At 39.8% G+C, this 21,804-nt stretch overlaps 1 protein-coding gene across 2 annotated transcripts in view; it reads right to left on the reverse strand.

Moving 5' to 3' along the window:
• The window catches only part of axo (axotactin), an 80,136-nt gene extending 69,558 nt beyond the window's left edge, over nucleotides 1–10,578 (reverse strand). For both annotated transcript variants that reach the window (XM_071594998.1, XM_071594997.1), the window contains exon 1: nucleotides 10,469–10,578. The gene's annotated coding sequence lies outside the window, so the exon portion shown is untranslated. The remainder of the gene's footprint in view (nucleotides 1–10,468) is intronic.
• Between the last annotated feature and the right edge of the window lie 11,226 nt (nucleotides 10,579–21,804).

A 21,804-nucleotide genomic window follows, 5' to 3' on the forward strand; every position in this document is an offset into this window, starting at 1 on the left:
GCGATAAATACGACATGAAAGACGGCAAAGAAAGAAAAGCTTATAAAAAAATTAATCTTCCTCTTTCATCATTCTTTGGTGAGCGGAGGTGGAATAACACGTTTCGAAAGACGACGACGTAATTGTTTGAGTGATGTTTTTCTGGACAGTTAACGTATGTCCATGTCACTAAGTCGTTTTGACAGATTAGTCGCCGAGTATTAAGCAACAGTATTCTCGCCCGTGAAGGGAAATATGGAGGAAGTCATTTTCCGCACGAACAGAGAGAAGGAACAATAAGTGGCGACGTTAATTACTCGAAAGGTAAACTTTACTCGAGCAGTCAGAGTGAAGCTCGGATTCCCTTTGCCCCGAGTCAAAAAGCTTAGGAATGTGTATTGGAAACCCAAACGTTAAATATTTATACGCTCCGGAACTTGCTGGATTCGAGTTAATAGCTCTTGAAATGGTAGCAATCATTCGACGCTTACTTCTTTTGCAACTCGGCGGGGGAGGTCATAGAAGTGATCTTGTTTGTTTCATAGAATTTCAAAATATTATGAACGAGCAATTAAAGCAATCTCACCGCATTACTCTCTTAGAAAATATGCCGCGTGTTGATTAATTAATTTTCATAGTGTGAATGAGTGTTCGTGGTTTAGATTTCCTGAAGCTCCATGATCATTTGGGGGATTCCCAATCCACGGCCAGGAGACTTCGGCGGAAAGCGACTGGATTGAAAAGGGGATCACTAGTTTTCATTGGCACAATATTAAAAACTTTAGGTGCATTCAGATACATAAACGTATTCACTCTGGCAAGAAAAAAGCCCTGAAGTATATTCACTAAAATAGTTCGCCAACTTCCTCATCCGCGCTAGAAACCTTTAAAACTGCATGCTCGGTCATGGGAGATCTGGTAATCCACACTGCATTCTTTTATACTACAAGAACTATTACTCTCAAAGTGTATGAAGTATATATAAATGTGAAACTACAAAAATGCAGTATGTTGCATTTTTTAGGCGTTACATTTTTGTATGGAAACAGGCAGCCTGCTAAAGTACCAAATATTTAAAGCTCTATTGTTAAAAAAGATGCACTTAAATTAATATCCCTGTATTCACTTCACAACATAATCATGATTTGGACGTATTTTAATTTATAATATTTTTTACGTTCGCAAAACGGCGTCCAGGCTCCAAACCCGAGTGTTTCCTTTAGAAAATTTCAGTCAACAGCAATGAAATTTGCATTAAAAAGAATTGCAAATTTTGGTTACTTTATTTCACTGGGAAACCGCAGGCGGCCAGACGAAAGCACCCCACGCATACCGTGTGGAGCTTAAAGAAAGGTGATCTCACCCATTAAAGCCAATCTTCGGCCATTACTGTATCGGCTGATCGGCACGGATGAAACGTGTTGCAGTCACTAGCAAGAGACATTGGTAGGATAGATTCGCCAATTTGTTCAAAAGTGGATCATGCGGACGAGAGATTTAATCTTCGGTACGTGGCATTACACCTTACGGATGAATGAACCGACTCACTCGAAACGGATAGTCGGCACGCCAGCGAAAACTGACTATAATTGGGAAAGAGAGAAGACCCATGAAGGAATAAATAAATTCGGAGGAGGGACGAAGAAAAACCGTGGGCGTAAGGAAGGCCTGGCATAGTGACTTAATGGGGAAATATGAATACGGTGTGTTTATGCTGAAGGAATTAATTGTTGAAAGGGAGAATGGACAAAAACAAGGAGGAAGGAAACAACACGGATCTCAGATGACACGAAGGCGGACAGGAAATGCCAAGAATTGAAGGTTGTGTACGAAGATAAATCGTGCCAGATTAGGAACCGCCCTTAAATAAACCTTTAAGTTTCTGTTCTAATCGCCCTGCTCCAACACGTCAAGCTTTGTCGAGTATTTTCAATTCCTCCAAATGAGGCTTTGCGCTAATCCCCCTGATCCCATGTATACATTTTCAGATTTGAATCAGTGTTGCCAATTCTACTGCAATTTACGCGGTATCTGCATCTCTGTGCTCCAAGAGTACGAAAGTGATTTCCTTTATCGGTATCTGTCGTGTTTATCGCACGGAATTCGGGCGCTTTCCGCATGACGTCACGCTTCCTGTAACTCCTCTCGTCTTCCGTGCCGTTACAACTTGCCGGATTCCCTTCTTCCCCGTACCCCACCCATTCATTTTGGGCGTGACGCTGTGTATCGGCAGCTGTTAAGCGAGGGAAATATTATCCCTTCATACTATTCTCAAAAGATTGATATCGGAGTGAATGATTGGGGAAATTGAAGGAAAATGTTATGACACAGTAGTCAAAACTAGCATTAGTATTATATCGTTTAAGACAGATAATAACAATAATTTGGAAAGATATTGGATGTGACAGAAATGAGAAAAATTCGTTTGATATGGGGCATATAGCTGTACAGAAATTGGAAAGAACGAATCAGAGTCACAACATATTAGGGTTAATCGTACCATAATGTGTACCAGAAGAGACTATACTGGATGGACGCGTAATTAGAGGAGATGCAGCACTCAGAAGAGGGAGATATACTGAATGTAGAAGTGTAGAGAAATAGGAAAAGAAGACCGAAATGAAGATGCCTCACACCTGTGTACATACCGCCCTGCAAGCCACCACCAAGGTGGATGGCAGGGGTCGATTCTTAGCTACACATACAATATCAAAGTTAAGGGTTGTTTAATTATTAGTTACCAATAATTATATTACATTATTAAAATAACGTAGATAATTTTAACAACAGCTGGACTACGGCATCTTAGAGTAAACAACATCGCTACTACTAAGAAAAACAATAGAGAATATTAAAGGCTATGAAAGATTATTTTTGACTAACTTATTTGACGAATGAAATGAAAATCACTGTATAGGTACCTTTGATGTAATTTTTAAGAAATATTAGCCCTACTCTAATTGACAATCATCGGACTAGTAACGAGTACAACGCTGTCAAGCACGTGTATTTATGACCCGCGTTAATGAAAATGAAGTTGTTTTTTTCCACCATATTAACGCCACCTTTATGAAAAAATAAAGATAAAACTTTAAAAGCATACGATTATGTGACAAAAACTAGGGCAGTTTGTGTTAAAATTTGGTGGTGATCGAACCAACAATATTTATATCATAATCCCCCAAATTTTGGTGTTGCTTCTCGGGACTCAAAAATTCGACTATTTTTCTTTCTCGCCCCGACAACATAATTTGTATATCATTGACATAAACATAATTATAACTATTAATCTATAGTTGAAAAATATATTTAGTGCCGATTAAATTTCGATGCCTATTTCATTGAAATTGGCTTGTGTATTTCCTTGGAAATCAAACTCAAGGTCTCATTAATTCTGTACCTACAAGTGACTCAGAAGAGGCGAAATTCCAGTGCGCACCTATTGTTTCCGGCAAAAATGAAACCCTCGTTCCGACACCTATTCCACTGATTTGACCTTAGTAATATAAATGGTGAAACTTAATTTCGTCTGCGATCCCACTTCATATTTTAAATCGTATCCTGTAGGTATTAAAAAAATGATAAATGTACTAGTTGCAATAACAGTGATAGTATTTCCTTTGTCGCAAACCGAAAAATAGACCCAGTTACGCACACATTTCATTTTTTAAACAAAGCTGTATGAGCGGAAGAGAGTCATGCTCTAAGTGGAGAAGATTTCGCTTAAGCGGGACTTGAACCTCCGACCTCCCGGTCAGCAGTAATGTCTTTATTCCGTCGCCACCAAGGCTGGATTAACTTTCTTTCCACCCGTGATTGGAGTCGAGTGAAGTATAATTTTACTCGAGTTACTGAAGTTAAAGAGTTAAAGCCCTATAAAATGTACTCAATCCAAATTTAAGTCAGATTATATAAAAATTAACTTTTTAGTTGACACTTAAGTTAATTTCACAAATATACCGGTACTATCGTGTTAATACCTGTAAAAAATTGTCCGAAAGCAAAAAAGCAATCAATTAAGAACCTGACGGACAGTGTTATTTCTCTAAATAAGGTGGAATTGCTTCAGTCGAAAGCTTTACGTGCTCTCTCTCCCTTCTTCTCGAATTGATACCAAGCTAAAATTATTCTGTAGCTCCCGTTTCGTTTGATGGATTTACTTTAAAGTTACAAGTTTTATAATTAATTTGTTTCCAAGAAAATGAACGTGTTACTGACAAAAATCAACTTTTTAACTTAACGTGTTAGTATTGAAAGCGTTACTACTAAAGTCTGTCCCTCAAGTGATTCCAATGAATGTGAATGATACGACAAAGTTATGTTTTAATATTAGCGTGGTCATTTTGTTGTGTTTTGATAGGTAGGCTCTTTTTACTATGAGGCAAATTCAGGAGTTGTAGCTTACGTACGGGGTTTTCGTCCGTGGGTGGACGGCAGTGTTTATAGATGTTGTCTACTTCAACACTTGTTCAACCTACCATCCCACGGATAAAACTGAAGAGAAAAGTACGATTTATTCATTTTGTTATATTTTTGTCATATTGAAATAGTGAATCAGAAATAGAGGGTGAGCACTTTCCTGTATAAACTGTCCGTATTGTCCATACTCTGTTAATTTATTTGTATTATAACTACGTATTCTAAAATTTTGTCTGTGTACTATGTTTGTACTTCTTTTGAAATTTAACCCTTGTGAGATTTGATTCCAATAAACTTTCTTCTTATTTACTTTCGAAGGAAAGGCATCGTCTAATTTAGGAGTATTTCTAGTCCATTCCGAGCGCACGAGGGCGAGATTGCTTCCTCCAGCAGTCTCCCCTTTTCTCCCCCCCTCTCCACGGCCCCTCCCTCCCCCCTTTCCCGTCCAATGACGCTTGCGCCCGGGCTCAAGTGACGTACGAACGAATTGCACAGGGATTCCCATCTTAAATACTCCGTAATTTTCGAATGAAGAGGTCATATATTTGTACGTCAGTGACAATCGTGTGTTATTGCCATTAGTGTCCTCCCCGTGGAGCACGCATGCTACACGTCCGGCAAGCACGTGAACTCATCGTTGAGATTAATATTTGAACCAGTCACACGGGATTGGTTTGGATGTGTTCGAGGGGGACGCACATACACCCTGTGCAGGTGTGGCCGAAATTTTCAAATTTCGTCATCCTCGAAGCGCCTCGTTTTCGAAACTATAATTTCTCTGTATGTACACATTCGACACCGACATAAATACCCCGCGATCCACCAAAAAGGTGTGTGGAAGGGGGTGCAAGCACCAGGTGGGAAGGTTGGGTGATATGGGAGAGGAAGGGAAAAGGGAAAAAATGCTCGTAAAAAACTATCAAATAACGTACAAACATGCACTATACATGAACATATACATGCTGAAGGAAGACCCAATTCAAAACAAGGGTTAATTCACCCTACAAACTACTTATTTGTTAAGCGAAAAGAGGAAAATGAACCAAAAACATATATACGGCAGCGATATTATACAACAGCACGTTACTTTATGTTCGGAAGGTTGGAATTGTATTGTAAAACGCTATTAAATAAAAAAAACACACGAGCGATGATTTCCGCCGTGTACAACACCATATTCTACTGTATTATTGAGGTTGTTATAGAAGGTTGACAAAATTTATTTGCGGCATTAGTATAAATAAGAAATGCGTTACGTCAGGAAGCTTTAGCAGGGAGGAGGGATTTAATGGCAGAGGTCGCGAATAAAACTTCACAGAAATGACTGGTGAAAATGGTGGTGGCGTAATATTTTACAATGCGGAAACCTGGTCATTGAGTTATGAGGTTAAACGTAGATTAAGGGAACGGAAACATGGTCACTGAAACAAGATGATAAGCTTTTGAAATGTGGACGTGGAGAAGGTGAAGTGGGCAGAAAGGAAAACAAACGAGGAAGTGCTAGACACGGTGAGAGAGGAGAGGGGATTTTTAGGAAAAATCATAAGGAGACAGGAAAAATGGATGTAGAGCGTTTTGCAGAGCTCGGAAACGTTGAAGCTAATCGATAGAAGTAGATTTTAGACATTTTAGATATGGGTGTGGAGAAGGAGGGAAAAGGTGGAATGGACAGAAAGGAAAACAAATGAAGAGGTGCTGGGGAGAGGAGATTGTTGGGAAAATTCCAAAGGAGGCAGGAAAGACCTGAACCGGCAGATTATCGATAATGAAATCATGCGGAATCGAAGGCGGGTTTATTGCATTGGGGGGTGTCAAGTTGCGTGTTGTTATAAGAGGCTAACAAATGCAGGAAGTTTCCCATCCAAAACCTACCTTAATCGGTAGAATATCAACTAATCCATACTCAAAATTACCAAAGCAAAGTTTTCGTAAATGTTCTACGCGGAAATGAAAAGCGTTTTGCCTCTTGATCAAGCGGAAAAATACGGAAGTTTTTAAAATCGAACCAAAGAACATCAGAAAAACATCAAATCCTAATCACATTATTATTCAGACTATGGCAATGTTTTTGTGATTATTCACGTTGGATATACTGGAGTGATGGCGCACCAATAATTGAGTTTTCTCTTGGAGTTCTAAATTGGCTAAAAAATCTTTCAAGTAAAATCGGCCTTAAGATTTTGATTGCGTGTTTTTCCCCTCATCGTCACTTGATTGCGTATTTGATATCCTCAAAGTAGATTTGCATTGAGTTATGCATGAAAACGAAACAGTTGCTACAACATCTGTTGCAATAACCACCCTGCCAGGTATGCCGAGACCCAAATTGGGTCTCACGTTAAAGAGTCTAAGTAAGTCATCACGATTAAAGATCTAAAAAAATACTTCCTTTCAGCCATCAATCATGGGTAATATTTACCTTCTTTCCTTGTCTCACTCGACGTAAAAAGGTGTTTTATCTAACCAAAGGATCAGCTAATAATGTTTCATGCTCATCACAGTGGAATCGGGCAACTGGACGCGCATTCTATTTTCAAACGTTCACCCAAAATTGAAATCCTACCTCTATTCACAAGGTTCTCCAACCATGAACCCCCAAAGTGCGCAGTGAAACTATAGAAGTTAATTGCAGACATTTTCTTAATGTTCTACTAGCCGTTTTTGCAGCAGTGTTAAATTCAGTGGGAGGAAGCAAGTTTTCATGAAGCTTACTATGAAACGGGGACACTGCAGTGAACTTTTAAATGTAAAAAAATCAGCATAGGGCTGAAAAGTGGAAAATCTTGGATGAATTGATATCCGAGTAGATTATTCTCAAATGTAACAGTCGCCAGTTTAACTCACTATTCGTTAGCGTTTGGGAGACGACGAGATAAAGAGTTACACATACATTCCAATCGATATCAACAATGAATGCCACCCATTTTTCGATCAAGCGTTAAAATTTTTTGTTTGTTTACGGTTTCTATCATGCTAAGTTCGTTAAAGGATTGGATTGAAGAAACGAAGTGAAAGATTAGATACGAGACACTAGCGGTCGGTAACCTTAACTGTGAATGCAGTGGATCTTTTTCACGATTACGGCGTGTCAATTGATAAGAATCTTAATACTCTTCACGTCTAACCTAATTTTAAGTGCACGCTGCGAGTGTTTTTTTTATTCACGCCATCCATTCGTCTCAAGGGATTTAATAATGGTTAAATATGGGCGTGGTTGCATTTCCATCACTTGCAATTCAACGAGCTCGTCGCTCTTATAACGGATACCAAATTCTCCGCCCGTCTATGGTAAGCGGTCCCAAATAAATTACTTGAGAACGTATCCCTCCAACGGTGAGCACATTGTGCGTCAAGCGTAAGTTTCGCCGCCTGCTGCTCACTGATTGGGCGAGCCGTGGTCGGTCGGCAAATCAACCGCGTGGAGGTAGCTGACTCACTTGACCTGCACCCAAAACTGGTGCCCGGATTCAAGACTCCATTTCGCGGAGATCAGAATGGATGCGCTGTTTTTGCCGTTCCCCATCTCAATTCAAATAAAAACCAACCCTTCGGACAGAAGTAAAGATGCTAAAGTGCCGCTTTGTAATATTGCAAAGTTGACGAAAATGAATGGGAAAAGGTAATTAGGACTCCCTTGAGGTCTTTAACGTATCCAATATGTGCAGAATACGAGATAAATTTTATGCAAATGATTTGCGAAAGAGTTTTTCGGCGTTTAAAAAATGAAAATACATTTCACCGAAGAAAAAGTGATGACTGGAATTTGACCCTCAGTGAATTTGTTTACTTAAATTACCAAAATTTTATTTACACGTTTATCCATCCTTCATGAACCTATGGGTTTTCATTTTTAGTCAATTTGGGTTGTTTATCCCGGTTTCCCGACCACTACAGTAGAGCAGAAGTGCTGTCGGAGGTGGACCCGTCACCCGAGCTACAACAGTGGATCCATTGAAAAATATCCAAACGAATGAGTACATAAAACAAGGCGTTTCCCGCCTTTTATTACATTTACTAATTCATCCACTTCCGTTTTTCTTGGCCTAATACAGTCCGAATCGGTCACAAGGATGCACCACGAGTTTAAACTTTCGTCAACCTTTGCCATTACATGTCGTTATCGCACAGCAGAGATTTGCACATTGAATGCATGTGAACAATATAACAATTTCATGGTTCGATATGATAAATGCTCTGCTATTATTTAAGTCTCACGCTCAAACCGCATCAGAAAGCACAATACTTAATTTATGCTATCATTAATTTTTGACGCACTGAGTTGCCTCGCATCAAAGTAGTGTTAATATTCAATTTCGTAATCCTTACTGTGGTCGCAGTGTCCATTTTAGTAAAGGATGTGGACCAATGGCTATGTAGATTTGACGTGAAGTTCACGATTTTGAAGGAATAGGTACCTTCCGTATTCTACGTGAGATTTAATTTCGAGATTGGTTTCGTCGTGAAAGGTTCAAATTTCCATTATGAATTTGAGAAAATTATTTACTTAAACTTTCCGTGTATTCTAAATGCATGTAGGAAGGATTATATAGATTATTTAGTAATATAAAGTAAGTATTAACGCAATTTTTAGGGATATTGTTGATCATCCTTGATGATCAGCAATGATAGATAGGTTTTTCTCTATTGCCCAAACATAATCCCCATAATTTTATGCCGAAAATTTTAAATCTTTAAAATTTCTAGAGGCAAAAATATGCCGTGGGTGAGATGCAGCAAGTTTTACTTGTTGAATAATCGCAGTCGCTCAAATTGACCCAATTAGCTTCAAAGCATTTTTGGCTTCGGAGCGACAGCAACCAAACACTGTACTCTTAAACACTTTAGGAAGATCGCACATCTAGAAGAGGACCTGCACAGCTAAAAAAACGACAAAAATGTTAACACTTTCAAAATCCGACGTAGAACAAATCCAGAAGTGCACTCTCTATTTTGACGTAGGCGGTGGGAAGTGAGAGAGAGAGAGAAGAGTTACACAATTATGAACTAGATTGAAGCTGTTTAGACAGCACTCTTGCGTCTTCACAAGTTTTCACAAAGGTCAATTTGCTCATCCTCCAATGGAAATGTTAACATTTTGGGGTCATGGTTGGCCTTCTTTTAAAAGGACGATGGTCTGCGTTATCCAAAATATTATACTTTTTTTTCTTAGGACGGGACACCCGCCGAGAGAAATATCCTCAAGGCTCTCACTTGGCGTTTGAGGCGTTTAACTGTGCTTCCTCTACGCGTAAAAATCTTTTCATCGCTCCATCTCTTCCTAAACACACGTTCTGCGCGGCCAAAGTTTTCTCTGAAGAATAATCGGATCGCCAGCGCGACGCGAATCGGTAGTAAGCTGCAAGCCCACTCGGACATAATCCGCCGGTGCATTTTGATGGACAGTGGGTGGGGGGGATCAGTCACTCGTCGCCGGACCCTTCAGCGCAGAACACACTGAGATCGAAAACCGGGGAATCTGCCGCGGACCGGTGAGAAATAATATTTTAAAAAACTCTTTTGAACTAAAGGGAAGAGGTCCTGGGAGATAGTGCATGGGGGAAGTGAGAGAGAGAGAGAGGAGGAGGAGAGGGAGAGGGACATGGGGGAAGGGGGGGGAGAGAGAAGAGGAATGCAGGGTCCTGCAGCAAACGCGATGAGACCGCGAGATGCCTACGCGTTGCGTTGGTAAAGTGATCCTCGTTTACGAATAATCACAGGAATGCGAGCGACTAGCCGACGCCGGTGACGAATAGCCCCGACAAATCCGTTTGTACCGTACCGGCGAGGCAGAGGAATGATCGAACGGAGGCGGCACGGGAGGAGACAGACAGACAGAGAGAGGAAGGAAAAAAATATAGACATCACGGCAGCAGAGCCAGCAGCCAGCCCCGTGACCGGGAGAGGTATCCACTGGGCGAGACGGACGCACTGGGAGAGGAGGAGGAAAACTGGCAGAGGGGACTTGCTGAGCCACGGTTCGGGTGGGAGCCGTACACCTCGACTGCACGCACACTCGACACTTCCCGAGGAAAGGCCACGCGAGGAGGGAAAGACGGGGAGGAGCACTCACCTTGTTCCAGAGTGTGGCGGCACTTCCCAGTGGACGGATTTTCAGTGACAACGCACGCTCAGCCCTTTTGTTCGTGTTCCATGTTCTGATGGGAAGGAAGGAGATGGTGCTGCCAGATGATCTTATTTGCTACTCCTTCCCACGAGCAATGCTGGCAATCAGCTCACGCGGAAGGGGAGGTGAATTGAGAGATTGGAGGGGTTGACGGGAAGGGAGGGGGGAGAGGGTTGGGAGAGTGTGTCCGTGGGCCGGGGGAGGGGAGGGGCGAGGGGGAGTACGGTACATGTAGCGGGGGAGAGGGATGGAGGGGAAACGTAGGGGAAGTTTCGGGCCGAGGGAGGGGGGAGGGTAGGGAAGAGGACGGCGGGAAATTCGCTTTCGAAAGAATCGAGACCTATTCCGTGTATCGAACTTCCCGGTAGGTTTGGATTTTTTCGAGACTCTGGGCAAGGGATGGCGAACCTTTTGGCGATTGAGTGCCAACGTGGATGTACGCACTCGTAATAAGAGTTTACTCTTGACTCGCATGCCAACCCATCGAGTGATCACCGTGGATTTGCCCGCAGCACCCTCCCAACTCTGCGTGCCACCCCCACCCATTAACCTAGTGGGTAAAACGCTCGGCTTATGGTGGCAGTAGCGATTATAAGAGGAGGCGATCGACATCCTATTTCGTTTGCGACATTTGAGAAGGTAGTTTATTTGGTAGAATCATTCAGGGAATGGGGGAAAGGTGGGTAGAAACTCGCTGTCCTTTCAAAGAAAGGTGCCAAAGGGTCGACCATTTAACATCCCACCCGACGGACTCGGAATATCTCTGCAAAATTCTGTCTCCGACGGGATTCAAACCCGGGCCTTGGAGGTGTGAATATAGAACATCAGCTACCGCACCAATCCGATACCATGTTTGGGTTCTGGCCTCGGTACTAAATTGCGGGTAGTGCCCTTCGACGGCCCCATATTGAAATGCGAGAAATCGTTTAAGAAGTGCAACATTGATTATCACCAGAATTTCCTGGTTTGCCTTATGTAGCAGATAGTACATGGTGAGGCCCCCCTCCCGAATCCGTGAATTTCGCACATCTTAGGGATTGGGTCTAGGTGAACCCTAACGACACCCATCAACACCAACCTTCTGGTTGATATTATTTTGTGATATACAGCCCGGGTAGTCTCTTAGCATTTCTTTCTGAATGTGGGTTCGCAGGTTCATAAATGAGAAAATTGGATAAAAAGTCCAGAGGATAGAATAATAATTCTAAAGCAGTTAAAAGAGGTGGATACTGAAGATCAATGGATAGGTGGTATAAGAAACAAGGAAGTACTAGTATCCAGAAGAGGGAAGACCATGTTGAGCGCTACATGGGGAAATTAAGAGGAAATAGATGGGTTGGGCACGGATTGAGACAAGAGTTGATTTATCATAAACATAATATAGAATAAAATAGAAGGAAAGATCCCATTCCGAAGGCCAACGGACAAATGGTTCGGTCGGTGAAACAGGAACTTTAGTAGAACTACCAGGACCTGAGAGAATCAGCATTAAACAGGGAAGAATGGAGAGTTTCAGACAATTATTTTCAAATTGAAGTATTAATAAATGAACCATTATGGTTGATTTTTCACATTCCCTAACCCATTTTTTTGGTATCTTAGTGTAAGATTTAAATTGTTTTGTTTAAGTTGAAGTTAAGGTGATAAAACTTTAAAACAAAATGTATGGTATAATTTCTTCAGACTAAGAACGAAAATTCGAAATAATATACTATGACTTTTTTAAAATAAAAAATATGGAGTCATTAACTTCTCCATGGTAATGGTATTCCGGTTGCATACGCCTACTATAAGCAAAAATGCTTAATAAATAAAATAAAAAAATGACTTAAATAAAAAGTTTTTTTAACAAAGGAAATCACATAGTATCAACGAGACCGTTTTTCCAAGCACGTAGCAATTAAGCCTTGGTCGGTCAATAATTCATTAACATTATGGCTTCATGCTGACTTATTGTTTCTTAATTCCCTATATAATGCTTCCTTTTACTAATAACCTTTGACGATCTACTCTTACTTGCCAATAGCAAAGATAAATACGAATATATTGCCTATATTCCAATTGCCATTTACTTATCTCTATTTCAAATAAATAAACATTCAGTTAATAGATAATCCATGACATTTTTTTTAATAGAACGCAAGATTCAATGTTGTACTCTGTGAAAATTTCCCATCATTGAATAAAAAAATTGAAGCTCTTGGAATCTCCACTGACAAAGAATTATCTTCACGTCAGAGATCGAAACTTTATGACGCCATTTCGTAAAGATGAGATAAAGTATTGAAACCTGAGCCGTGAAAATAAATCTTGTTTTAGTGGAAATAACTAAGTATTTATTATTTTCTTCTTCAATATTTTTTAAAGTAATATTACTTCAAAGGGTAAAAAATCGTGTTCAAAAGTTATTTTAGTTTAAATCAAACTGTAAATGAATACAATTCTAATGCTTTATGTTATTTTTATTTAAACTAGTAGAGCGTGGTTCCTGATGTCAGTTCATCAAATGCTCCTTATCTGACATATTCCTTGACAAGTGAGCATTCCTGGCGTATTTCAATGAAATAATTGAAGTATGCTAGTAATCATAGAAGTCTTTCAAATATTTCACCTAAAATCGTGTCAATATATACATATTTGTTTCATAAAATTGCCGTCTAAAGCCATTACTTCATTTAAGACTCCAGTAGACATTTGGTTGAATGAGCCAGTATATTTGTTTTCGAACAGAATTAGGTTGATGTTGAACTATTAATAGAAAAAAACCATCTACATTTTTAAAGTTAATATGACAATAAATCCTTTCTCTTTCAGGGAAGACATCGCTATACATAAAATAAGAGACATTAAATTAACAAGTAGTACATTATTAAAACGGCTCAAAATCAAGTGTCATTTTCAATGGATCTATCTTGATCAGAGAGTAACCCGTTCTGTTGTCGAGTGACATGCTGAGCTCAGCATTGCGTATCGCTCAGGTCAATAGTATTTCCATCGCTCGTGCCCACAATATCTCACTCATCGGCGTTTACTCAAGGTCAGACACTATCAGAAAAAAAATCAAAGCGTATACAGGGAATATTTAAGGGTGTATAATCCGTTTAAATCTTTGATTTCAATTTTTATTCAGTACAGTGCTCTACCCTATACTTCACACGGAGAATGTGATAAAAATCTATAATCGGCAATAAGGCTGCAGACTTCGTATGGAATTCTAACGAATTGACTAATTCGCTTCACCATAGCTAGGTAATTAAAAACCGTTGGAAATATTTTTTTGACGAGAAAAGTTATGCGTACTTCAGGATCACTTTGGCTGACACCTTGAATTACTAAAATATTATCCGATAAGTTAAGTCATTAAAAGTAAATCGCGTCGCCACCAGGGTTCTTTTACTTGAATAAAATTCTTCATGTCCTGTCCCAAAAATAAATTAAAAATTTCGTGTAGAAAAATTATTGCAGATCAGAGTTAAAATAATTGAAGTCCTTCAAAATGGCACCCTTTTGCATCGACGCCAGTAACTCAGACAGCCGCGATACGCTTCCTGGAAGGCATCAACGGGAACCTCGTTCAGGCACTTCGTCACGGCCTGATGTTATCCAGAGTTCCAAAATGGTTGCCTTTCAAACTCCTTTTATTCTTACTAACAAAAACAACTGACACGGGGCGAGTTGCTTTCCCAAGACCTTCAACCACCTTTCCTGTTGCATTTCGTCCCACTCCAGTCATCCGCGTCGGCGAGAAAAATAGTCATTACACTTATTTTTAAGGTAATCCCTATATTACTATTTGAAGTAGCAGTTTCCCAATTAAAAATATTGGTGTTACTGCTACCTTTAATAGGAAAACTACTGAGTAACATCGTTGACTCTGAGGGACTAAACGCAGCCAAGCCTCGCGGAGCTCTAAAGGAGGACAAGGAAGAGTCAAATACTTAGCATTTACACAGAATAGAATTTATTTTCGAGAAGTTTCGCTATACTGTAGTATCATCTGGACTTTAAACACTTAATCAACGGCAGTGCACGAAATCGCTCCTCAGATCTACATAGCCGCTATCTCCTTCCATGTCGTACGTATAAAAGCCTGGTATTTTCCTTGTGTACCTGGATTTCTGATAATTCCTCTCTACGTCGGTTAACAATAAAAAATAGATTTGGATATGATAATGCTAAAAATTAATGTTTATCGTTATACGACAATTACATACTTAATTATTTTTTCACCTGTAGCTGAGAATTCTAATATTCCGTCTTGAGATTCTCATAGACCTCATACACCCATGACCTCATTGTAGGGGGCGTAAACCTATGACTTTAGAAGGGTCTTCCCTTCTAAAGTCATAGGTTTACGCCCCCCTCTTGAACTGGGCACTTTTATTTTAACGACCAGCGAAGCACACTTCTTACATACATACACATATCTATTCCCGGTGCATCCTGGCAACATTCTTTCATGACCAACTCAGGACCAAATCACGTTTCATGATCTCTCAGTCTCAGTTAACCTCGTACATTTCACAAGTAGCGCATGCCTACTCTTCAGAATTTAAGCTCTTCCCAGTGCCTCAATATTTCTTGTGTCAACTTTTCTCGTCTGTTTTCGAATTTATTCCATTAAATTTTTTCCCGTTTATCTTGCCTGACAATTCGTCGTTTGTCTACCCCCTGAAATATTCTCTTCGGTTATCTACCTATTCAAATCTCGAAGCGCTCGCAAGAACGTGTATCCTCTTTCCTAAACGATCAAATGTCGAAGATAGGTCTTCGTACATAATCTTCATTTTCAATTATCTTTTTTTTCACGTTTTACCCAAGTTCGTTCGTGTCATGACTTCCCTCCTCTCGGTTCATTCCTTATTACCTAATGCATTTTTTGTGTACCCGAGTATTTACGTAAGTACGCTGCCTGTGTACTAAGTTTTGTGGTATTCAAGTGAAGAAGTCAAGCGGAATAATGAATAAAAGAATGGATTTGATGAACAAGATTATTTTAATAAGCTTACATGTACTTAAATGAATATATGCCGAACGAATAAGCGTCAAACTATAAATGTACATCGCTGTTATGCATTATTAAATGCATTTAAGATTCTAAGTCTTGTTTTCTGCTTTCGTGTATGCTTTTGGGCCAATTTTTTATCATCAAAATCATAGAATAATATCCAGATCGAGCTCATGATGATCTCGAGCTCGTGATGATGGGATATAAAAATTGGGAAACGTTAAATATCGCGAGGTAAGCTCAAAAGATGCTTTCATCAATTTTAGGAGCTTGTTTTGAAAGGAATATCAAATAACAAGGTGAATATCAAATAACTTGTTCAGGCAACATTGAGCACCCGAAATTGACTACACTTGGAATGTTTACCTTATTTTATACCTGCCAAGTGCAACGAAAATAGTGTCCGAGTATTTGTGTTCTTTTATAAATGTATTCTAATTGTTTCGAAAATTTCAACAGCATTTCCTATTAAAATTTTATAGGAAAAGTCTATCTAAAAATGTTCCTGTGCAAGATGAAGTTCGACGTAACTGACGAACTCTCAAGGGAAACTAAATAAACTAGATAAAATGGGTGTATGGCATTAGCTAATAACTCAAAAACTATAATCTAGCCATCAAAATTGTAAAACTGATACCGATAGCCGAAGGATATACGAGTTCTCGTATATCCTTCGGCTATCGTAGCTCGTAAGCGTTCAAAAATAGTAATGTTAAAGTCATGCACGGGGGAAGGTGAGGACGTCCAACACTTTTGCGTATCAAGTACTGATGGGACAAGAATTTCATTTTCTTGCGTTCGCAATTCGCGAACACGGCAGAAAACCTCGGAAATATATGTCCAAACTAAAACTGTACACTGGAGATAAATATGCACGACGCATGCATCATACATGGCGTATATATTATACCCCGTCGACGCGACGAAATAAAGAGAAAGCCACTCAAGAAACCAACTGTTGGTGATGACTAACCCCTGTCTCCTGCAGAAATCAACTGTTTTCTCCCCGCGGTCATTCCTCGTGCCTAAACCGTAGTCCCCCACCTCATCACCATCTCTTCCTTCGCCTACCGTCGCATTCCTCCCCCATCACTATCGTATGTTTCCCTGCAGGAACACCCGCGATTATGTCATCTAACTGATCGTATATCCTATCGATCTCTTCCTCCGTATGATTGCTTGGTGGCATGTTATACTCGAATAATAACCAAGTTCGTCAGTTCTGCTTTTATCTCTACAAGTAATATTCTATCCGTGACCTGTTCTATGTTGACTACGCTTCTTCCTACCTATTTATTCAATATTATGGCAACCCCTCGTTGGCTCTCGTCCCCGCTGCTGTACATAATTCTATAACTATCACTCCAGTTATCCCCGCTATCCTTGCATCTCACTTCCTATAAATGTAAAATATCTATGTTTCCTCTTTCAATCTCTCCCTTAATATTCTTTAATTTTTCTATCTTCAGCATTGTCCTAACATTCCAAGTTCCTATTCTAACTAATTTGGTCTTCTTCTTCTGCATCTTCTGTCCTACTGCTGTCGGTTTTCTTTTGCAAGGGTTTCGTGAGGTGACGACCGCGGAAGCCTCACCCCTCCACTGTCGGGCACGACACATGGCCGATCGGGCCGAGTCCCGTAGTTGCAAGGACTCATATTCTCTATATTGCCCATCAATATATTCTTGGGAATAATAATTGAGGTGGTTTCCCGTTTCCTTCCTCAATAGTGTTTTTAACGTGACGCCATCACTCAATGGCTGCCCCAATGGGGTCAGAGGGCTTTGCAGCCGCTTCACTGAGGGACAGATGCTGCGTGGGCTACCTTTCATCCGGCTCCTAAACTTCGACCCATCTGGCATGGGTGAGCCTACCAGAAGCAAATATCTTTACTTGCGCCAGCACAGCTCTAGGGGTCATCAAAACGCACAAGCACTTCCATCAAGTAAAGGTTGTAGTCCATGGGGAGGGATAAAAAAATAGAGTTGATATTTTGAGCCAGTCGTACATATCGATATCGCAAACTAGATCAATCGATGATGTTGACGAGTTGGAACAGAAGAAGGCAAGTTTGTCGAAATAAATTCGATCATTAATATTCTACTTATTAAAAGAAGGTTTAGAAATGTTCCAATCAACTATTATCTCCTGCATGTCGCGAGAAATTCGTTTGCTTGCCATAAATTATTTCATTCTTCAGTTCTTTGCGACCTGCCTTCATGCTAATTCAATTTTAATCGTAGGCGGATTAACTTGGTGGAGTATTGATTTAGTAATGAAATAAAAGTGCTTTGTAATATTCCACGCCTTGCTTTTAATAAAACCCCACCGCGTTCGATAAATTCTAAATTTGTAGTGAGGAATTTTTTGAATAAATTTAGTTCTCTCTCGACCGCCAACTTCGTCAAAAATACCGAAATAGAAAATACAGGCTAACACCTAAGCGATACCCTTACTTATGATCTCTCTTGGAAGAAATACATTGGTGGGCAACCTGCTGTATATACTACTATAATATACTGCTAGCCTATGGGATCCGCATGAATTTGGGTCGATTGCCGAATTAGATCGCGTTGAGGAGCTAGATATATGAAACTTTGCTATGATAAACTTAGCCTATTCTGATTATTAGAGAAACTAGTTAGGGAATCACTCTCGGAGTAAAGGTAAAAGTTACAGACCAAAACTAATGCATATATTGGAAGCAGGTCTCTTTAGTGATGATTTTACAAACATGTTATCAACCCCATAGTACTGCGGTAGTAAAGGTCATGTGAATAAAATAAAAGTATAGAACAGATAGATTTAAGGTGTCATTTTCCCGAGATAAGGGATCAGAATAACGGTATCCGACCCCGCTAGGGAAGAAAAAGTATTTTTCATTTTAAGTAGACTAGTATGTTGTTTTTATCTTGTCTAGTTATTATCCATCTTGCTACGAACAGCACCTTTGGTATGCGTACAGAAGAAAATCTCCCTTAGACACTTTAATTGCACGTACCTGTAGTTATCATGATCTACATTCTTTGAATTATTTTACGCATAAATTGCAACTGTGGGTCGCGGTGGTCCAGGGGGTAGAGCGTTGGACTTCAGACCGGAGGGTCCCAGGTTCGATTTCCGGGCAAGGCACTCTGGGCACCTGCAGCTCCACCCTGGGAAACCATAACCGCACAGGGAAAGGAACTGGCCCCCCTACCCTGATGTGTGAATTTCACGCGCCATATAGGGCTTAGCACTGGGTGAACTCTACCATCACCTACCAAACCGACCTTCGGGTTGATTACTGTGTTTATGGTTTTTTTTTTATTGTAACTAAAAGAAGAACTTCATTTTTGAGATTGCATGCCTAGTATCTAAACACCCCCAGCCACATCTTCTAGCGATGGCTTGCAGAGTGCCACACAGCTGTAGATTTAAATTCATCTTTCGCCAACGTTATTCTTGTCAGAATATAAAATAAATAAAACATAACGAATTTCAAATGGAACTATACTGATATGAGTGCTGTGTTGTGACGTGAAATAGAGCAAGATATTGTTAATTTAAACCGGCCTTTTGCGATACACAGTTTACGTTCCACTCCGTCGCTAAAAGTCGAACAACACGCGTCCTTATCAATAGTACACACACTCAACTCCGCATCTTACGCCTGTGCGTGCTGTGAAGACATTCTACTCTGCAGACTAAACCAGCCGCGCTGACATGAGAGAGGCAAAATGGACTTCGGGATCGTCTCAGTAGAATTGATGGACTAGCCATCATGACGAGGGGAATAGGTTAGTGCCGAGCTGAGAGGAGCACTGTTTCAAAAGCATCGCGTTATTAGTATTCGGCTCTTAGCGCGGCCGACGGTAAGAAGATGCAAACACGTGCGAAACCGACGGCCAGGCCATCAATCGTGACGAGCAGTTTATGAATGAGGGCGTGATATTCATTTCCGGCGCGTAACGGCGGGAGAGAGGTTCGAGGGGCATGTATAAGGTGGGCTGTTCCGGCCCGCGGTTTCTCAAACCTCTTGCCGTCTGACCACGTGGAAACGTTTCCATGAGGTGGATTACACTACGCATCAATTTGATTGAATAGTGCGTATCGGTGAGAGTATTGGTGTGTCCCGCATTAATTCTGAAAATGCTCGCTGAAGGATGGACGTGATTATTACAAACATCGATAAAATCACATTACCATTTATTAATCGTCCACATTTATTGAGAGAATTACGCGTTTAAAGTGTAGATAAATTCGACCACGCAGGTTTGAGCAGCTCTAAAACTGCAGATAATGCAATTGAATGGAAAAAAGATGTACGACTTCAAATTCGTATATTTAAATTAAAAATGGCCGTGCTGTTAAATATTTAACGATAATGACTCAATCGACATCAAAAACACAAAATTGAAGAATTTTCGTGTTTCCGACCAAATTACCATCGCTAACAATCAGAAAGGTTTACTGTCACTAGTAATTCAAATGTTGATGAGACGTTAACAAAATAATACATGACTGAATTTATAATAATAATTGACACTGATGTGATAAACTATATAAATGAAAACCATTTTGAATTTCAAGAAAAATACGTCTTCATGATAATTTTTTGGCTGCGGATAATGGAGAGTTAACTGCAGTAAAAACATGCCTAACCGAAAGCGGAATACTACCGACAGTATTTGCACCGCGAAACGACAGTAGATGATGTCTAAAGAAGAGATTGCGTATGGTCAGTCTAAAGCACAGTCATATTTGAGTTTCATTTTAATTTAATCACAATTTCGACAAATTTGCGCCATCCTGAAAGGTAGAGAGGAACCAATACGGGAAACATGATTGCCGCACTCGTTCATAAATGACGCCACGCTGTTATCTTCCATCACAACCACTTCCTCTCCCATGTCACGGTGATATTGCTTGTTTCCGCGGAAATATATTTCACTTTAATTTGTGGGAAATCTTTTTTACTTTGTTTAAAGCCAAGTTTTACGCCAAAGAGCAGTGATGTCTCAAATTCAAAATGAGTAAGTTAGAATTCTTTGCACTTCTTGGTTTCTGTTTTTTTATAAATGTCGACCAAGTGAAGCGTAGTGATATCATTGAAACTGAATTTCAGTAGGCCAAGCATACCGGGGATGATGATCAACCGCACTATATTCAATCAAAGCATTACGTGCCTTGAAGAGTAACGAGCAAGAGTAACCCGTGAACTTTTCAAGATTATATTTACACATGCTTCCCACTGATGGCAGGATTGTCTCTCTTTGATAACTACGGGCAATGGAGGTTTCATCGGGCACAGCGTATGCCTTTTTATTCAGTACTTTTATTAAATTTGATCGTTTGTAATCGCTATTTATTTTTAAACTTTCACTGTTAAACACTTTGAATATTTTTTCAACTTTGAACTGACAAAATGTTCCGGAGGCATTTTTAGCCATTAGCAGCCTCTTAAATCTTGTTTTTAAAGTTGTTTATTCCTTTCTTTATTACTCTGTGCTTGAATATTTCTGTCCATAATCTTCCATATTCAATGCGTAATTGTACGCATTTCGTAAGCGATTTACGAAGCAGTTCGGGCGTTCTTTACTCCATCTTAATAATAGCGGTACCTTAGAAAACACATCAATTAATATTAATTATTAACTACGAAAATTTATCGAGTCGATGATTTTTCCAGTGCCACCAGAGCTTCACTATGATAAATTCATTTTTTATTACTTAGTTTCCTAATTTGACATTGCTGCTTGTATAAAAAATGTCACAAAGAAATAACAAAGTAGGTAACTACGTAATTGGTGGCCAAGCCCCCTCATCATTATTAATGTCCCTTTGGTGGTAACATGATCATTTACACTGAATGGCCTGTATATCCTTCGCTCAAGGTATCGTGTTTTTCTTCTTTTCATTCCAGTGTATGCCCACTGAGTGGATATGTTTTCCAACGCTATGTAAATTTCGTCTATTACACAGGGAATTTTCTAAAAATGTGGTGGCTTTAGATTTTTTAATGCTTAGTTATCTTTTGAGAATGTCCAAACACTTCATTGGATTTTACATGCTTTCTCCGTATCGGCGAACCTAAATTTAGATTTGTGAATCATTGACGAAGTTAATACTATGTCCATTAAGGACTAACAGTTGTTTCCTAGGGCTAAATGTACAAGCTATCTACCTCCACCATTGAGACTTAAGGCTTTTAGAAAGATAATCGGCTTTACTTGTGACACCGATGGAATTATGATTCCTGATTACATATACAAATTGTGCCACCTTAATAAAA

Source organism: Hetaerina americana, unplaced genomic scaffold (assembly GCF_022747635.1).
Source record: "Hetaerina americana unplaced genomic scaffold, ioHetAmer1.1.p SCAF_7, whole genome shotgun sequence".
NCBI lineage: Eukaryota > Metazoa > Arthropoda > Insecta > Odonata > Calopterygidae > Hetaerina > Hetaerina americana.